Source organism: Cryptotermes secundus, unplaced genomic scaffold, assembly GCF_002891405.2.
Source record: "Cryptotermes secundus unplaced genomic scaffold, Csec_1.0 scaffold761, whole genome shotgun sequence".
NCBI lineage: Eukaryota > Metazoa > Arthropoda > Insecta > Blattodea > Kalotermitidae > Cryptotermes > Cryptotermes secundus.
Genome location: NW_019720717.1, coordinates 178,924 through 185,539, shown reverse-complemented (window position 1 = coordinate 185,539; position 6,616 = coordinate 178,924).

Sequence of the window (6,616 nt, the reverse complement as noted above, 5' to 3'; positions counted from 1 at the left end):
ACTCCTAAGACGGGTGATCAGCTCGTCGCAAGACCTTTACCTAAACACACGACAACACAAACACAGAATAAACATATACACACACTAAACATCCATGCCTTGTTTTGGATTCGAACCCACGATCCCGGCTTCCAAACGAGCGAAGACAGACTGCACGGTTACCGTGAATGGCTTATTTCACTTTAGTTTTGTGAAAAAAAAAATATTACTCGATTTTACGTTCCGAATGCCTTAAATATGTCGAGTTACGCACCTTGGCCAAGATTACAGTCACTGGCTTAAAATATTTTATACATAATATGTAGGTAGGTTAATGACTTATTTTCAGGGAAATGTCTCATACCTAGCTCTAATGGTTCAATAGTTACCGAAAGGTTAAGAAAATATTTGCACAGCCGCCATTACGTTATTTTATATTATAAAAATTATATTAACCAAACTTGTACGTTCTCATAACATCTATGCGTCATTTCAGAACACTAAAGTTAAGTGTCCTAGTCACTCCATTAATTAATTAATTAATTAATTAATTAATTCATTCATTCATTCAAATGCCCTGGTACTCATATCTGTTAGAGGCTGAGTCGACCCCAGGGCCATAGTGCGGCCGGAAGGATTAGGTCAATTGAAAAAATCCAATGATCTCACTGGGACTTGAAACCCCGACCTTCCGGTTTGTAGCATAGTGCCTCAAACTAACTGGCTACCGCGTATTAATTAAATAATTTTCGTGGGGAGTAAACAGTTTCCGGCGCGTAAGGCTGACAACATTAACGCCATCTTTGAGCCGATTGTCTAGAAAATGTGGTACCTTCAACCTCTCACAACCCTATGAGCCTTCGCGGCCTGTTACAGGGACAGCTTTACTTTTTACTTTCAAAGTTAAGTGTCTCTCACGCGTCATGCGTTCGAGCCACAGCCATGTCATAATTATTGGTCGTAGGTAATCAGACTGTATGAAATTGGGGTGAACTTGTATGTAGTGGCTGCAGTTCATATACGCACCAACTGCCAGTGAGTACATACCAATTATCATCAGATCTGTTTAGTGAGCGTCGATTTGACCAATAAGAAATTTTACCTCGCTCGAAGAAGGATCCTGCCGACGACTGACCAACGGGAGTGCCACTTAGAAAACTGATATCTAAACACTCGTAATAAATCTTTATACATTTATGAGTGGGAAAACAATTTCTAGAGTTCATGCTGTTTTAAAAACTTATTTAAAACAACATTTTATTATACTACCATAATTAATATACATAAAAAGATAATTAGTGTAATAATAATATTTCAGGGACCAAAACAATGAAATTGTTTCTGAACTAACGTATACCCGAAACCTTCAATATTGCCTGAGTGAAGTTAATTTCACAGGTGAGGCATAACTGAAATAAAACTAATAAATTCCAAAAAGTTTTTAAACATTGATTTCCGTTTTTCTGCAACCTAAAATTAGATATGCAGTGACCTGAGCCGATCCTGACGTTCCATCCGATGGCTGAGTTAGATCTGCTTCATTTCAAGTTGCTTTGCTACTATCCATCCGCTCGCACGCCCGCCCGCCAACCAGTCCTTCCGTCCACCTATGGCTGTACAGTCATTTTGTTGCACACTGACCACTTTTTCAGTTTCTTAATCGTATACGCAGTCGGTAGGATTCCTTGGACGGGAGATCAGCCCGTCGCAAGGCCTCTGCCGGCACACAGAACAACACAAGCAAAGAATAAACGCGCAAAGACATTCATACCTTGAGTGGGATTCGAACCCACGATCTCAGCGTTCAAGCGAGCGAAGACCGCGTGGCCACTGTGCTCGGCTACTTTGCTACTAGCGGGCACATGATCTAACTCACACCGGTATTACTCGCCAGCTGATATCCAGGAAATCAAGGAGAACGATATATTATTACATTCGTCTTATGTACGAAGATGGCGCCTGGAGAGCCATCTTTCGGATAAGCATAAAATGGCTGTCGGCCATGTAACAAACTGAATACACAGGATTAATAACGAAAAATATAACATCTCGTTAAATCTTGTACTTGTATGCCCTACAAATCATTATAATATATATTTTTAATGCTAGTGGGGTGGGACTAAGTCCCTTGCACTGCGGCCACTTCTGGCCTATCGTACCAGCCCCAGATGATAGGTGAGGGTGATTGTGGAGCAATTGGTGGAATGAAGATTGGCAGGGGAAACCGAAGTACTCAGGGAAAACCTACCCCCGCGCCACTTTATTCACCACAAATCCCACTTGACCAGACCCGGGATCGACCCCGGACCGCCGCGGTGGGAAGCCAGCGACTAACCGCTTGATCTATGGCGCGGCCTCATCATTCTAATAACTTCCATCACTAACAAACAAACGCAGAATATAACGAGTACTGTCCTCTGCGATATTTGACCGTGTAGTCTGACAGAAGTGTACCGACATTCCGCAGAAAGCTACTGCCTCCATCTTCAAGGTGGACCAGTAATCCAGGCAAAGCAGTAAGTATCTTAATTCTCGGTTGTCTTAAGATTCGACTGTGAAAATGGAGGCAGTACACTACTCAGGAATGTCTGTAGTCTTTCTACCGTACTACATGGCGTAATATCCCGGAAAATAGTCGCTATCCTGAGAACTTCGGTTCTCGCACTTACCTTCTGCACACATTTACGTATATAAACTTAGTGTGCCTCTCTTCCTAACCCTCACATACGAATTGAAGGAAGACAGTGCCCTCATACAGGTCACTGAACCTTAGATCGCTATATATAAAAGCCCCCCTCTTATCCTTCGACGTTATAAAGCCTTTGCAGATAGTACAGCATTACCAAGGTCAACCAACGTTACTCTCGTAAAACGTACTGGGATTGTAAGAAAAATCTCATCATAATTATGAATTGGGAAAGACATAGGAATGGAATCGATTTCTGATTATAAAACTTGGAAGAATTCCGAAAAATTTCGGTCAGAATAATTAAATACGAGACAAGAACCATAGGCCTCAAAGTAAGTTGACTGTCTCCTAAAAGGGTTTGCTTAATGTGACATGGGAATGAGTTTGATTTTATACACCCGGTCTGAACCACTCGGAGTCTATGGATAAGCATAAGAAAACTGCAAAGAGCGAGGAAGTTGACTGGTTGATGTCAGGCACAGTCGTCAGTCGCAGGTTATGGCCGGTGACGTCACTAACGTCTGCAAGTAACGCCGTAGCGAAATCGCACATGCAAACGCACGCGAACATAAATATTCGTGCATGCACACACACACAGACACACCAACCATTTCATGATATAGCACTCGCGGAGAGAAATCGCTCTGTAGGTCCATATCTTATGAATGTTTCATAAGTTTCCTTGAATTAATATCCTGTAATCGTCTTTATATGCGTTGCAGAATGGCTGGGGGAGCTGGGAGGGATGCGTTCCAGCTATGTCACTTGTACAATTGCATTTTGCAAACATAATTTCACCCCTCTACTCGGAATGCCTTTGCAATAATAAAGATGTAGTGTTGGTGAGATTTCGATCCTGCAGATAACAGTAGCCACGTGGTCTAAGGCATGAAGTGTCTTCGCCAGCTCAAATACTGTGATCGAGGTTTCGAACCCCACTTCAGGCATGGATGCCTTTGTGCGTTTATTCTGTTTGTGCTAGCCTGTATGTAGGGCTGCTCCCCCGTCCAAGTAGGCCTACAGACTGTGTAAGAGATCAAGAAACTGAGAAGCGGCCAAGGTCCAAAAAAGTGCTGTAGAGCCATAGATTAGATAGACAGGCAGACAGATAGATAGATATACAGATAGATCAGGCTCTCATATGAAGCACCTCACAGTACTTTCTATGCGTTATGTCTGCAATATCGCATCCTTCATTATCCAATTCATTATGCATAACTTGAAACACGATGATAACACGAAACTTTTTCTTTCCTCGGCCAGTGGACCTAGGCCTACCTAGGTCCTCCGTTCACTTCGGTTTTTCTAGGTCTTAGACATTCGGTAGGATTCGTTCGGCGGGTGATCAGCTCGTCGCAAGGCCTCTACCTGTACACAAACACAGAAAAACGCACACAAACATCCATGCCCTGAGTGGGATTCGAACCCACGATCCCGGCTTCCGAGCGAGCGAAGACAGTGCATGCCTTAGACCGCTCGGCTACCGTGACCGGCATACGAAACCTTTACCTACTTTAATATACCAACTGCCTTATTTGGAATTAGGATATTTGAGAACAGGGTGCTGAGAAAAATACATGGGCCCAAGAGAAAAAAAATTTTAAGAGATTGGAGAAAGTTGTACAGTGAAGAGAATCAGAAGTTTGGCTCTTCACCTGATAACAACAGAAAACTCAAATAATAAAAGCAGAAGAAGAATGCGCGACACACGTAACATGCACGGAAGTAACAAATGAATGAACAATTTCAATCGGAATACTTGTAAGGAATGAACCATTTGACAGAATACGTTAAATGGTTCGTTCGCCTGGCAAAAGAGAGAGTGCAGTGGCGAAATACCGTGAGGACGGTAAAGACGCTTCGGGTTCCAGAAAGGGTAGAAAAATCATACACTATGTGAGAAACTGTCCCGGGCAGAGTCAGGTTAGAATACCTCAACCGCAGCCCTGCGAGTAGTAGAAAGCGACGATAAGGGAACCCGAAGACTGGAGTTTAACTGGGCCACCCTGTCACTAGGGGATACAGATACAGGCACCTGATCCTCCAGGTTGGGGGTTGGATACATGGCTGACAACCTTGCTCTGTATAAAATATTGTCGCGAAATCCAAGGTAGTGAAAACCGGATGGTCGAATTCAGACGACTCAGGCAGAATGTTCTAAGAAAGTTTATGACTCAAAAAAGGCTGTTCTGCCAATGATAATGATGATGATGATGATTTCAAGAAGCACTCTGATTCACGAGATTAATTAAATTAATCGATTAGTCACTCACTTATTTGCTCATTTATTCACTTTCCTTTGCTAGTGGGTGAAAATTTTTTGATGTCAGATAAGTTGTCCTTAAAAGTTCTGATAATAAAATCGGAAATATTATCGTCACGCCGAAGAGGTGAATATGGAGAAGGAGTGGAATGATGATTGCTAACAGAAAACCCAAATATTCAGAAAAAAATTGTATCCCGAAATAAACTCTGTCCAAAACTTCCATATAAAATGGCAACGTGTAAAACTCGGCCTACACAAATGCAGCGTCTAGGAAGCCAGCATTTTGGCACACCCTAAAACTGAACCATCTGACTGATTCATTCCTGATTACATAATGTAACGTGTTTCGTGCTGACTCACCTGCTACGTCACCACTGGGGAGGGAGGGGGTGTCCTCCATTGCGCAACACGTCACAATAATGATGATTCCAAACCGGGTTCCCAGGAATAACAAACATGACCTATCTATCTATCTATGCATGGCTCTACAGCCCTTTGGACCTTGACCGCTTTCTCAATTTCTTAATCTATTACACAGTCGGTAAGGCTTCTTAGACGGGGGATCGTCCCATCGCAAGGCCGCTACCTACACACAGAACAACACAAAAGGGAATAAACGCATACAGAAATTCATGCATCAAGTGAGATTCAAACCCACGATCCCAGTGTTTGAGAGGACGAAGACAGTTCATGCCTTAGACCGTGCAGCCACTGTGATCGGCGAAGTATTAGTGATAATCACCCAAAACACGTTTCGTTTCGAACTGACTTTACGCCTATATTCCTAAACAGAACTATAATATTAATAGATTTCTCTCGCTCAAAACTCCTCTGTATAACACTCAGAATTATGGAAGTTAATACAAGATCCAGCTTTGTTTGGTGTAACCGCTGCATGTCATACGCATATCCGAATTTATTCTGTGTATCAACAGCTTCAGCAAACACAAGTTTCCGGTGGAAATAGAATATAGAATTACATTTCAAAATTGGCTACAACATCTCGTGATACGAATGTTTGAATGAGGTTGTGTGGCGCAGCGGGGCGGAACCAGTAAAGAGGATGAGTTGTTAGCGAGAGGTCTGGTAGTAGCCGCCTCCACTGATTGGTCTGCTCTATTCAAGCATACAGGAAGGCAACCGATAAAAAACATTCTTTTGTCGTGCGATATTCATTATACATATATGTGGCCTATCACTGTTAGCATAACGAGACATGAATTGTAAAAGGACTTGAGGAAATCTGCTTTTATTCCGCTGTAGGCTTGTCGAATTGACCTTGTGGCGCGGGTCACATTATAAGAAGAACGACTGAAACTTCAGTCCAGTATTTATAATTCTAATGGGGCCTTCCGAGCAGATCCAATAAAGCTTATGGTCACGCTGAACAGACTTCCGGTCCTACAAACTTTCGTGTTGCGAGTGTTAAATTCAGATAAGGAACGTTTAGAGTCAAACCGCAAACTGCATCTAACCTCCAGCATTAGCAGGCTAAACTTGTGTATGTTCAGTCATAAGGAAAATTCTGTTGTCGTGGCAGAATTTCATGTCTCATGCACTGTTGTTGCTGATATTATTGTTGTTGTTGTTATTATTATTCGCTGTCACATTGTGGCTTTGTCTGTGTGCTTTTGTTTCTGTATCTTTAGTCATGCTCACTTTGTAATTCACCTTGAACTGAT